Source organism: Piliocolobus tephrosceles, chromosome 11 (assembly GCF_002776525.5).
Source record: "Piliocolobus tephrosceles isolate RC106 chromosome 11, ASM277652v3, whole genome shotgun sequence".
Classification (NCBI taxonomy): Eukaryota; Metazoa; Chordata; class Mammalia; order Primates; family Cercopithecidae; genus Piliocolobus; species Piliocolobus tephrosceles.
Genome location: NC_045444.1, coordinates 103241131 through 103255607, shown reverse-complemented (window position 1 = coordinate 103255607; position 14477 = coordinate 103241131).

Below are 14477 nucleotides of genomic sequence, written 5' to 3'. Positions count from 1 at the left end.
AAAAAAAAAAAAAAAAAGAAAAGTAAAGAAAGAAGGAAGGAAGGAAAGAAAAGGAATTTCTCAACCAAGAAAAAGTTGGAATGCTCTAAAGTAACTTCAATCAAAAGAAAAAAGAGGCCAAGGGAAGAGAAAGTAACATGCTAACACCTAGAAGCAGTAGGTCACATGGCCCAGAATTCTACCACCATGCACACAGGGCTCTCAGTTCTCATTCTCACCTGTGACCCAGGTGGGACATTAAACCAAGCTGCTCATCTTTCTAGCCCAAGAGAAAAGTGGGCCCTCTCTGCTCCACCAAGGCTGGTGGAGGTTCCAGACTCTCCTAGAACCTGCTTTCTTGATCTCTGTCTGCATGTGGCTCCCCAGCCTTTGTCTCTGGCTTTGGACCTCCTTGCAGAGCACTCTGTCGCTGCCCTGGCCCCTCCAGGTTCCTCTGAGCCCTGCCCTGGTCTCTGCTTTTCTGAGTGAGAGCACCTGCACTGCCACCTGGCTGCAGAGAGTCCCTCCCTTGATTCCCCTCTGCAGTCTCAGCCACGCCAGCTCCAGGGAGCCACCTCTCTCCATTGGTCCCTTCTCTGTCTTCTGCAGATGCCTGTCCCATGTTCATCAACGGTATATCAAGATGATATCTACCTTCAAATGGTCTATTTTCTTCCTAAGGAAGTGACCTTATTGTTTATTCAACAAATATTTATTGAGTACTATTACGGATTGTGTCCCCCAAAAACATATTGAGATCCTAACCCCCAAGACCTGTGAATGTGGCTTTATTTGGAAATAGGGTCTTTGCAGATGACCAAATTAATATGAGGTCATTAGTGTGGGCCCTAATCCAATATGACTGACCTCCTTATAAAACAGGGAAAATCTGGACAGAGTCATGCAGAGGGGAGATGATGTGAAGACACAGGAAGAATGACAAATATAAGCCAAGGTATGTCTGAGGCTACTCGGAGTTAGGAGAGAAGCCTAGGACAGATTCTCCTTCTCAGCCCTGAGAAGGAACCAAGCCTGTCCACCCCTTGACTTCAGACTTCTAGCCACCGGAACTGGGAGACAACACACTTCTGTTGTTTAAGGTGTGATACTTGGTTACAGCAGCCCTAGGAAACTACAAGTCAAGTGCCCTCATTCTAGGATCAAAACTCCAGGTCTTCAGGGAGTTCACATTCTAGAAGGGAATAACAAACAAGAAACAATTAAATGAACAAAGCATGGCAAATGTGGGTAGCCATAAGTACAGTGGAGAAAAATAAAGCTGGGAATGGAGTTAGAGAGTACAGGGGAATGGGAAGCACTGCAATTTAAAATAGAAGAGTCCTAGGCCGGGCGCGGTGGCTCAAACCTGTAATCCCAGCACTTTGGGAGGCCGAGACGGGCAGATCACGAGGTCAGGAGATCGAGACCATCCTGGCTAACACGGTGAAACCCCGTCTCTACTGAAAAATACAAAAAACTAGCCGGGAGAGGTGGCAGGCGCCTGTAGTCCCAGCTACTCGGGAGGCTGAGGCAGGAGAATGGCGTAAACCCAGGAGGCGGAGCTTGCAGTGAGCTGAGATCCGGCCACTGCACTCCAGCCTGGGCGACAGAGCACCAGACTCCGTCTCAAAAAAAAAACAAATAAATAAAAATAAAATAAAATAGAAGAGTCCTGTAATCCCAGCACCTTGGGAGGCCAAAGCGAGCAGATCACCTGAGGTCAGGAGTTCGAGACCAGCCTGGCCATCATGGTGAAACCCCTTCTCTACTAAAAAAATACCAAAAAAAAAAAATTAGCCAGGTGTGGTGGCAGGTGCCCGTAATCTCAGCTACTTGGGAGGCTGAGGCAGGAAAATCGCCTGAACCTGGGAGATGGATGTAGCAGTGAGCTGAGATCATGCCACTACACTCCAGTCTGGGTGACAGAGCAAGACTCTGTCTCAAAAAAATAAATAAATAAAAGAAAATAGAAGAGTCAGAGAAGGACATTCCAAAGAGGGAACATTCTAGCAAAGACCTAAAAAAAGGTGAAGGAGACATCCGAGGAGATATCCATGAATAGTGTGTTTCAAGTCTAGGAAGCAGCACATATTGAGCGCCCTTTGTATGCCACCCTGCCCAGCTGGGAGCCAGGCAGGGTTGGGAGGGATGATTGGAAAGGCTGCTGCGGTGAGAGGGCTGCTGGCCTCCATGTCATAGCCCTACCAGCCTCAGATATATGTGCCAACATCATCTCCTGGTGTGATTTTGCACAGCCACACAGATCAGCAGAAGTGAAAGAAGACTATTCACTGCAGATAAGGTTTTTTTCCATAAACCTGTAATTATGAATAGCATAAATATGTTTCATTTTTATGTAAGTGAAGTAAGACTGTTAACTTATTCCAGTTATCGTTTGAATTATATTGTGATTTTTATAACCTTGTTTTGTCCTTGGGTCCATTTTCAATCAATGTCGGAGTCCTCAAAAACGGAAGAGGCCGTGACCTCTCTTGACCTCCGAGAGGCCCTGGCACACCAGGTCTGGTGCTGGGTTCTGGCAATCTAAGAACAATAAGGTGCAGTCCCTGCCCTGGAGAACATGAGGCCTTGCTAAGAGAGAAGGGTATGTAAACATGTCATTTCAACAGAATGTTGTAAATACTCTGATGGGAGCATATGAGAGTTCTTTGGAGGGCTTTTTAAAGTTCTTTTTTTCTTCAGTACAAGGGAATCTTGAGGCAAAATTCTATATGGACTAATTGTTTCCAGACACAATCTTACACTAATTGCTTGGCCAGGCATGGGTTTAAAAAATAAATCAGTCCAAGAACAGTGGCCCACGCCTGTAATCCCAACACCTTGGGAGGCCGAGGCAGAAGGATCGCTTGAGCTCAGGAGTTTGAGACTAGCCTGGGCAACAAAGTGAGACCCTGTCTCTACAAAAAATCAAAAAGTTAGCCAGGCTTGGTGACACATGCCTGTGGTCTCAGGTAGGTGGTAGGCTAAGGCAGGAGGTTCACTTGGGCCTAGGAGGTGAGGCTACAGTGAGTTGTGTTCACACCACTGCACTCCAGCCTGGGCAACAGAGACAGACTGTTGAAAGCAAGGGAAGGGGAGGGGAAGAGAGGGGAGGGGAGGGGAGGGGAGGGGAGGGGAAGGGAGGGGGGGGGACAGGAACGGAGAGGAAGGGGGGGAAGGAGAAGGTGGGGAAAGGGAAGCGGGGAGGAGAGAGAGGGGAAAGAAAAGAAAAAGCAAGCACAAATCAACCCCTTCTGAGTGCACTTCCCTCCAGCTGATGAAGTTTTCCTAACCATGACCCTTTGGGGTCACCATCTTAAAAATAAACAGGGAGCTCTTTAACCAAAAGAAGATGCCAAAGTCCTAAGAAATTGACCTCAACAAAGCCTTGCTCCTTCTCCAGCAGTTTCCAGCTCCATCGTCTTAATCTTCCCATGAGAGTTGTGCGTCAAAATCTTGACCAGTCTCCCATGACCTTGCCATCTCCTCTTTCACCTCATCACTTGCTTCCTCCTCCCACTGCCAAAGTCATCCAGTCACTTCCATCACCTCCTTCCACATCCTCACCACCCTCTCCACCCTAACTTACTCTTTTTGCCTCTTTCTGTCTGTAGAACCCTGGGAAAAACCCTTCACCAAGCCATCAAGCCTCACAGGCCTTCTTTCAGGACTAGCTCTTCCTGCCCTGGCTGCCATACATGGCACTGTGGACCTCCCCCTCCTGAAATGTCTTCATTCTCAGACTTTCCAGATGAACTCTGCCCTATTTCTTCTCTCCCAGACCATTCTCGTTATCCCCTTCTTTGCCTTCCCTTCCTCCTCTTTCCCCTTAAACATGGGCATGTGCTAAAGTCCAGTCCTTTCTGAATATCCTGCTTTCTCTTCCTTGCAAACCTAACTTCTCATGGCTTCCACCCTCAGTTTTACAACAGTTACTCCAAAAGCCATAGCTCCACCCCTTACTTGGTCAGATAAGCCAACTATCTACCCAGATTTCTGCTATTTTATATCACAACTGCCTGAGATTCAACATCTCTTAGCCTGTTGAAAACTGTTTAGAGAAACACAATTTCACTCTCACCAAATCACCCTCTTTCTGACTTCTTGACCCCAGTTCATGGTAGCACCATCCTCGTTATCCTGACCTGACACTTCACAGAAACATCTGATTCTTCACCTCTCCTAGGTCCCCCATACTCAGTCAGCTGGTACGTTCTTCAAAATTTCTCTCTCACTTCTCCATGGCTATTTATTCTCATTGCCATTGTCCTCCCTCATCAGGACTATACAAGTAATCATCACACACACCTTCTCCCTCCTGCCATGGGATCTTTGAATGGAGAACCCTCTTCCTTCCTAATCTACTTACTCCATGTCTAACATCCTTAATTCTTCACCCTAACATCACTTCCTCAGGGAACCTTTCCGTCTGTGTCTGACTCTAAAATCCACACTCCTCCATCTGACAATGGATAAAATAACCAGAATATGTAAGGAGCTGAAACAACTGGACAGGAAAAAAATCTATTAATCACATTAAGAAATGGGCCTAAAAACTGAACAGACATTTCTCAAAAGAAGACAAACAAATGGCAAACAGTACACGAAAAGGGGCTCCACATCATTGGTCATCAGAGAAATGCAAATCAAAACTACAATGAGATATCCTCTCACCCCAGTTAAAATGGCTTTTATCCAAAAGACAGGCAATAGTAAATGCTGGTGAGAATGTGGAGAAAGGGGAACCCTCACACACTGCTGGTGTACATTAGTATAGCCACTATGGTGATCCAACAATCTCACTGCTAAGTATATGCTAAAAAGAAAGGAAATCAGTATATCAAAGAGATATCTGCATTCCCATGCTTATTGCAGCAATATTCACAATAGCCAAGATTTGGAAGCAACCTAAGCATCCATGCACAGACAAACAGATAAAGAAAATGTGGTATCTAAGCACAATGGAGTACTAGTCAGTCATAAAAAAGAATGAGATCCTTTCATTTCTGACAACATGGATGGAACTGGAGGACATTATGTTACATGAAATAAGCCAGGCACAGAGAGACAAACATCAAATATTCTCACTCATACATGGGAGTGAAAAATTAAAACAATTGAACTCATGGAGACAGAGAATAGAATGATGGTTACCAGAGGCTGGGAAGGGCAATGAAGTATAAAAATAAAGTAAAATAAAATGAATAAATCTAGCATTTAATAGCACAAGAGGTGGCTACAGTCAACAATCATTTATTGTACATCTTAAAATAATAGAGTATAATTGGAATGTTCATAACACAAAGAAAGGATAAATGCCTGAGGCGATGGATACCCCATTTACCCTGATAGGATTGTTACACATTATCAAAGTATCTCGTATACCCCATCAATATATACACCTACTATGTACCCATAAAAATTAAAAACAAAAAAATAAAAAACATACCCTGTTATAGGAACTCATAGTCCCATGTTCCTCTCCAGGACTTACCATAGTTGAGATTTTATATTTTTTATGTGATGATTTGATTCAATTTGGCCTCCTTACCAGGCTGTCACCTCCAGGAGTTGGAATCATATTTGTTTTTTCTCATCACTATCTCCCCAGGCTCTCACAGGGGCAGGGTACCTAACACATAGCAGATACTCAATACATATGTGTTTTGTTTGTTTGTTTTTAAGTGAAAGCAAGTTTATCAAGAAAGTAAAGGAATAAAGAATGGCTACTCCATAACCAGAGCAGCCTCAATACATATTAGTTTTGAATTAATGGCTTTTTTCATGACACTCTCTGTCAGACTGACATTAGTACAGCCACTATGGTGGTCCAACAATCCCACTGCTAAGTATATGCTAAAAAGAAAGGAAATCAGTATATCAAAGAGATATCTGCACTCCCACGCTTACTGAAGCACTATTCACAATAGCCAAGATTTGGAAGCAACCTAAGCATCCATGCACAGACAAACAGATAAAGAAAATGTGGTACCTAAGCACAATGGAGTACTAGTCAGCCACAAAAAAGAATGAGATCCTGTCATTTCCAACAACATGGATGGAACTGGAGGACATTATGTTGCATGAAATAAGCCAGGCACAGAAAGACAAACATCAAATATTCTGCAAGTATTTTGCAAAGGTGACCACAGCAGTATTTCTGGTCCCATGTGCTGTTCCTCCACCAACAGGGGGATTCTACTTCCCCTCCCCTTGAACTTGGGCAAGATTTTGCAACTGCCTTGATGAGCGGAGTCCGCACATGACTTCTGAATCTCTGTTGGAAAAGGCATTACAGTTTCCTGGGTCTCTCAAAACGCTTGCCCTGGGAACCCCGACTCCATGTTATGGGGAAGCCCAGCCTACATGGAGATGCCATGGACATGTGTCTGGGAGGCAGATACAGCAGAGGACTCAGTCGACTGCAGTGTGAACTGCAAACAAGTGAGTAAACAAGCCTTCAGATGACACCAGCCACAGCCATCAAGTCATCACCAACTTTCCAGTCTTCTAGCTGGAGCCCCAGACATTGGAGAGTGGAGACAAATCATTCCTGCTATACCCAGTCCAAATCTCTGACTCACATAATTTGTGAGCATAACAAAAGATTGTTTCATGCCACCGCATACAGTGCAAAAGATAACTCAGCCACTTTCTCATCTACACCTGCAGTGCCTCCCGCTGCCTGCAGGACGTACTGTGTGATCCTTGGCTTGGCCTTCCCATTCCAACCTCTTTGTCCCTATTTATCGCCCTCTAGAGGAAACTGCTACTCCAGCCCAACTGATCTACTTATTGTTTACCACTATTCTCTGTCCCTTCCTCCCTTCACCCTATCCTCACTGTTGCCCATAACTGCAATGGCCTCACCTCCAGCCTCACCAAATTCTCCCCATTGCCCAAGGCTCAGCCTCTTCCCTTAAGCCTCTAAAGCAATCCCAGGTAAAAACACTCTCACTCTTGCAATCTAGACTTTCATTATCTAGTAATACATTTTCTAAACGGAAAAATCAGAATCCATGGTCTGAATTATTTGTATAATTTGTGCATTTACTTTTAAGGAGAATTTGACACAAAACTTAAAACTGACTTCCATTTAGTGATGTACTTAACCAATAGCCTTCACTGCAAAGTATAAGATTAAAAACCTCATAAAGTAGGCGTGGTTATTATTTTACTATTTTACAGATTGAGAGGTGACAACACGCTAGCAGCGCTCACTCGCTCTCCCCAGCTCCTCGGCCTCCACGTCCACTCTGGCCATGCTTGAGGAGCCCTTCAGCTTGCCACTGCTCTATGGGAGCCCCTCTCTGGGTTGGCCGAGGCCGGAGCCTGCTCCCTCTGCTTGTGGGGAGGTGTGGCGGGAGAGGCACGGGCAGGAACCAGGGCTGCGAGCGCCACCCCGAGTTCTGGGTGGGCGCGGGCTCGGGTGGCCGCGCCCTTGGAGTGGCCCTCTGGTGCCACCAGCCCTGGGCAGTGAGGGGCTTAGCACCCGGGCCAGCAGCTGTGGAGGGTGCTCTGGGTCCCCTAGCACTGCCAGTCCGCCCCTGCCTTGCTTGAATTCTCACCAGGCCTCAGCCATCTCCCCACAGGGCAGGGCTTAGGACCTTCAGCCCGCCATGCCTGAGCCTGCATTCCTCGGCAGGTGGGCTCCTGCATGGCCAAGCCTCCCCAGCGGGCGCCCCCCACCCTGCTGCATGGCACCCAGTCCCATCAACCGCCCAAGGGCTGAGGAGTGCTGCACCGGGTGCAGGACTGGTGGGCACCTCTGCCCAGGGCCCTGGCACGGGATCCACCAGGCAAAGCCAGCTGGGTGGGGACTTGCAGAACTTTTATGTCTAGCTGGAGGGTTGTCTATGCATCAATCAGCACTCTGTATCTAGCTCCGGGGTTTGTGTATGCACCAATCAGCACTCTGTATCTAGTTAATCTGGTGGGGATTTGGAGAACTTTTATGTCCAGCCAAAGGATTGTAACTGCACCAATCAGTGATCTGTGTCTAGCTCAAGGTTTGTAAACACACCAATCAGCACTCTGTGTCTAGCTCAAGGTTTGTAAACACACCAATCAGCACTCTGTGTCTAGCTCAAGGTTTGTAAATGCATCAATCAGTGCTCTGTGTCTGGCTAATCTGGTGGGGACTTGGAGAACTTTTGTCTAGCTAAAGGATTGTAAATGCACCAATCAGTGCTCTGTGTCTAGCTCAAGGTTTGTAAACGCACCAATCAGCACCCTGACAAAATGGACCAATCAGCTCTCTGTAAAATGGACCAATCAGCAGGATGTGGGTGGGGGGGAGGTCACATAAGGGAATAAAAGCAGGCTGCCAGAACCCGCAGTGGCAACCTGCTCAGGTCACCTTCCACACTGTGGAAACTTTGTTCTTTCACTCTTTGGGTCCGTGCCACCTTTGTGAGGCATAACACCAGGGAGGTCCGCAGCTTCGCTCCTGAAGCCAGCAAGAGCATGAACCCACCAGAAGGAAGGAACAACTCCGTATGTGTTGCCTTTATGAATTGTAACACTCACGGTGAGGGTCTGCAGTTTCACTCTTGAAGTCAGCGAGACCACGAACCCACCGGAAGGAAGAAACTCTGGACACGTCTGAACATCTGAAGGAACAAACTCCGGACACATCATCTTTAAGAACTGTTAACACTCACCGTGAGGGTCCGCGGCTTCATTCTTGAAGTCAGTGAGACCCAGAACCCATCAATTCCGGACACAAGATGAGGGAACTGAAGTTTAGAAAGATTAAATAAATTACCTACAGTCATATACTTAATTTTGGTGGAACTGGGATTCAAACCTGCATCCTCTTAAGATAGCACTTACTGCTTAATCTAGTAATTAAATATGTACAATGTTATAGTATGTTTTCCTTTTATAAATGTTCATTATAAAAAGTAATACATGCACATAATAAAAAATGTCAATAGTATCTGAGAATGCAATATGAAAGTAGATCTGTCTCCATATCCAGACTCTATTCCAGACTCCATCCAGTTCTTTTGTGTCTTTCCAGAAATATTATGTGCACATGTAAGCATCTCTTTGTTACACAGAGGGCATACTATTTACAACATTTTCTCTTTATAATATCTCTTGGCAAGCATTACATGTGGACATGTATGGAGTTCCTATATTCTTTCCCTGGCTGCATAATATTCCATGGTTGCCTGTTAATGATCTTGGAGTAGCCAGAAGCTAGAGAGAGATGGAGAGAAAGAGAGAGAAGGAGGGAGCTGGATGGAAAACTACAGTAAAATGAGAAGGGATGAGGGGAGGCCAGTAGGCCTGGAGGAGGAAAGCCTGATTCCCGGGCAGACTGCAAAGAGAAAGCAAGCCTGGCTAGGAACAGAAGTGAAAACAGAGGAGGCTCTGAATACATTGTACACAAGTGGGCCTCAGAGGTAGGGGAAAGGAGTTATTGAGCTCCACGGGGTGAACATTTACCTCTAACTTCTTTCCTGATGACTTCATCATCCCTCCTGAGGACCTCCCCACTCTTTCCAACCCCACCGTTTTTTAAAAAGTACCCCACCCGAAAGAAAACAAACATGTTACTATTTATTCATGCAAGAAGGCCCAGGAGACACAATAGACAGCAGCACCAGCCTAATTAAATGAAATGGGGTAGGTGTAACTCAAACCACCTCAGGAAAATATAATCCGCCACCAAAAAAAAATTCCCACCATTCAGACCACAGGGAAATCAGACCAGCCCCCTCGCCAGGTTCCCAAGCAAAGGCTGACTCCGCGGGCAGCAAGATAAGAGAAGGTCGGCTTTTTGCCAGTAGCCTTCCTCCCTCCCCTCTCAACTCTGTGCACCCCCATGGCCCCCCACCTCTCTGAGCTTGTTCACCAACATATCAGAGCTGCTCCCTTTGTGGGCTGGATTGTTTAGCTAATTCTCCCATGGAAAATGGTTCAGGTTCAGATTCCAGGCCAAGGCAACCAGACACCAATTGCAAATCCAAGCTTGGGGATTGTATCTCTTTCACCACTTTGAGACACATAAACGGTATCTCTCCTCCCCACGTAGCTGTTCTCTCCACCTAGGGGAAACTCAGAGATGCTCCAAGTTGGACCCTCCAAAGCTAAGACATGGGAAGGGTACTGGAGAATCTCTGAACTGGCCTTCTCTAAATTTAGATGTGGACTCTGAGAGTCAGAAGGTGAGCTCGACCTAAGGATGTGCTCCTGGGCACCTTTGTCTGAAGAGCCCTGGGGCCAGATGAAAAATCTATGTCTCTAGATTTCCCTCATCAACTGCAGGAGAGCTCTGGAATTAGACCTGCCTGGTCAGGTCTCAACTGTACCACTCTCAATTGTAACTAGGTGAGTTTGGGTACAAGCTTTATCTCTTTTTGCTCGATCTCCTAATCTGTAAAATGGAAAGAACAGTTTCCTTCCTCCTTCCCCGACAGGATTATTGTAAAAATTAAATGAGGCCACCCACGTAAAGTTCTTGGCACACGGAAGGTGACCCAGAAGTATGAGTTAGTTTCTTCCGCCTGAACAAGACTATACCCACCCCCTCCAACCTCACTCCAGTCCTCCTTTCATGGGTCCAGTGTAAAAGTAGGGGGCTTCAGACAGGGCGCAATGGCTCACACCTGGAATACAAGCTACTCAGAGGCTGAGGTGGGAGGATTACTTGAGCCCAAGAGTTCAAGGCTACAGTGAGCTATGATCGCACCACTGCCTGTAGCCTGGGCAACAGAGTGAGAGTGATTGATGCGTAGCAGGCATGTGTCCCAACTGTTCAAACCTGTGTCCACCCCCCGCAAGGCCAGCTGTCTGAAACACCATTCATGAGTCATTCTTCCAGGCCCCAAGGGCTTTAGGGATCTGTTAGCTGCAGTGGCTGTGAGTGTTAGTCACTCTCAATTACAGAAGGGGGTGATTGTGCTGATAATCTGAAAATGTAGCTACCCCTTGCTATAGGGTTTCTAACGCTCCAGGAACTCAGTCCATCCTCAAGAGCAAAGCTGCACTGTGACCCTAATTTCATCCTTAGCAAGGCCGGAGAAGAGCCAGGGCCTGAGCACTGGGGAGCAAGGCTCTTCCCTAACCCCTCACTCACCCTCCCTCTCTTCTCCAGGTCGAGCCAGTCCCAATCCCTTGACCTTGCCACCAAGTTCTAGTTTCCAGCCATTTCATCACCTCTGGGTCCTTTCTCTGAACGCTCTCCAGGTTCCCCTTGTCCCTCTCAAGCTGCCATCCGTCAACACCTGTTCCTAAGCTCTTGCCCTGTTCGGATGACTGTACTCAGAGCTGGCCCTGGGGCTGCGGTCAGAGTCTGGCCAGGGTAGACAGAGTATCGTGGGGAAATGACCTCATAAGTCCTCCCTCGTGGTGTATTTTTAGGCACCACTTTCCTCCCCCTCCCACTCAGCTTCCATGCACTTCCAGTGCAGTCCAGAACTCTCTGGAATCTCTAGGGGTGCTGCAACTCTTGTTGTTTTCCCAGTGTTTAAGGGGTGGAAACTGTAACTGCCCCTCCAAACACTCAACTCCTCATCCTTTGAATGATTCTTTTTCATTTCTACTCTGCTTCTTTTCAGAAAATAAAGATAGACTCCTGTCAAATTTTGAGGGATTCCAACCATCACCCCCGAGGTAGGTAATTCCAGCTCCGTGGCTGCATTCCCTCCTCTATGTGGCTATGGTGTGGTTTCCTTTGTTGCTAATCTAGTTACATGTCACATAGACTAAAATCCTGTGAGTCTGCCTCCTCCTCAGTGTGGGGAGAGACCCAGATCCTCTCCAAGAATTCCAAGTGGAATTCAGAGATCTCAGAGTCTACGAAACAGCAGTATGTGACCACAAGAACTTGAGGCTGGGTCTCAGGGTATCAGGGTCTCTGGTTAGTGTCAGCTTCATTTTGCCCATCTTTCTGGAGAAGTTGTTTTACTGTTCTAGTTTCTCTGTACGGTCTTTGATTATTTTTTTTTTCTTTTTGGCCACCAATGAACTTGGCCACCAGTGCATCCACAAGTATCCACATACCTTTCAGGACCTTGAGATAGAAGAGATTCTGATGCTACCAGGCACAGCGACCCATCTCCTTCTCACCTTCATGCTCTGCCCCATCATTGCCAACCACCTAATCTAAAGTGGGCCCTGGAAAACCAGCTCCAGGCCATGTCTGGCCATGGCTACCAGTCACTCACTGGATGCTAAAAAATGAAGAAAACCACCCAGCCTGAGACAAGGGGAGAGGGAGGAAAGGCTCAGTCAGGAGGTTTGGAGGATCCTGTCCCATCTCCATCTCACCCAACTTCAATGAACCCAGAAAGTACGGAGGGAAAGTATCTCAATCCATGCCAGATGGAGAACAGTGCTGGCAAACAGCTGGCCTCAACAAATGCTTGTTGCTTTTTTTTGCGTGATAAATGCTGCTGACAGCCAGAATGGCTGGAGAGGAAGAAGGCAGAGCTTCTCCTGGGCTCTGTATATTCAGGTAGGATTTGAATCGAAGGCAACCTAGGGTCAGCTCCAGCTGAGTTTGGGGCTTCATACTGAACACAACTCAATAGTCTCAAATCTCTTTGTGTGTCTCACCAGTGAGGTTCTCCTTGCCCAGAATAGCCTCTGCTCACCCCACCCTTGCCCCCTGTCCTCACCCCCTGACATGCTCCAGATCAAAGGCTTCCCTTCATGAGCAGTCCCCAGTGCCCAAATCCAAAAGCCTCTCTCCCATCTTGGAGGGCCCTCTCCAAGCACTTTGCTCAGAGCTCTGAAAGTATCCTTATCTCCTCCCACCGCAGAGCAGGCAGGTGCCCATGGTGGCAGCCCATTTGGGCAGCCTTGGGGAACATAGCTGACTCTTGCAGCATTTGCAAAGTCAGAGGCACACTGGCAGGGAGCCAAGACAGGCAGTTAGAAGCGAATGGCTTTCAGGGGAGATGGCCAAGAGGACTAATTTGTGTCGCATACATGAGACATTCTAAAGAGGTTCCCAAACCTATCAGCGAGAAACTAGATGGAAGACTGGAGAGAGTTCCCAAAGATACACCAGCCAGAGCACAGAAATCATGTTCGGGGGCTTTCTGTGACCCAGGTTTTCCCTGGTCATATATAACCCAGGAAGGTCGGATTACATGGAATGGTGGGAGTCTCCTCAAGGATTATGGGCTGTCTCTGTCCTCCTCAGATGTCTGAATTTCATCACCCGCAACAGCAAGGGAGGGCAGAGCACAGCCCAGAAGCAGAAGCGCCTCAGCTGCGAATGTATAGAATATTGAAATCAAAAAGCAAATGAAGACAAACACCATACAGGCTGAGCTGCTGGGCTCCAGCGCTGAACTGCCTGTTTGACATCCCCCTCTACTGCTCACCTGTCTGCTGGGACCTCACTATGCCTCAGTCTCCTCTTTCATAAAGTGGGGATAATATTATCTACCTTATAATTTTGTTGCATGGATTAAACAAGTTTATATATGTAGAATGCTACATGTTTGCTACATCGTTGTTGCTGTTGTTCAGATAAATTGCCAAAAATGAAGAAGTCACAGGTAGAAGTTAAACGTGGAGTTCAGTGTGGAGATCAAAGAAAGAAGTGCCAGCAGGAAGGAAAAAGAAAAGTTGGGTGTGTGTGTGTGTGTGTGTGTGTGTGTGTGTGTTTGAGATAGGGTCTCACTCTGTTGTCTAGGCTAGAGTGCGATGGTGTGATCAAGGCTCACTGCGGTCTAAACCCGGGAGGTCTCAACCTCTTGGGCTGAAGTGATTCTCCCACTTCAGCCTCCCGAATAGCTGTGAGTACAGGCACATGCCACCATGCCCGGCTAATTTTTTAATTTTTATAGAGACAGGAGTCTCACTATGTTGCCCAGGTTGGTTTCAAATTCCTGGGCTCAAACCCAAGTGCTAGGATTACAAATGTGAACCTCCACACCCAATCAAGAAAAGTAGTTTGAGAGATGTGGGGAAATACCCAAGATATATTGTTAAATGAAAAACAGCAAGGTAACAGTATGCATTTTGTGACACCACTTTAGAAAAATAAATAAAAAACAAGGATTTACATAGAATACTTCTTATGCAAAGAGTATTTGTGGACGCATACCCTATAAACTAGACAGGGGAACTGGGGAGATAAGGATGAGCAGGAAAAGAGAAAGTAGCTTGTCACTATAAGCTTTGTTATGTTGTATAAAATTTTGGTCAGTCTCAGTGGCTCACGCCTGTAATCCCAGCACCTTGGGAGGCTGAGGTGGGAGGATCCCTTGAGCTCAGGAGTTTGAGAACAGCCTGACCAACATAGCAAAACCCTGTCTCTACAAAAAATATAAAAATTAGCCAGCGTCCGGGCATGGTGGCTTACACCTGTAATCCCAGCACTTTGGGAGGCTGAGGCGGGCAGATTACTGGAGGTCAGGAGTTCAAGACCAGCCTGGCCAACATGGTGAAACCCCATCTCTACTAAAGATACAAAAGTTAGCCAGGTGTGGTGGCACACACCTGTAGTCCCAGCTACTTGGGAGGCTGAG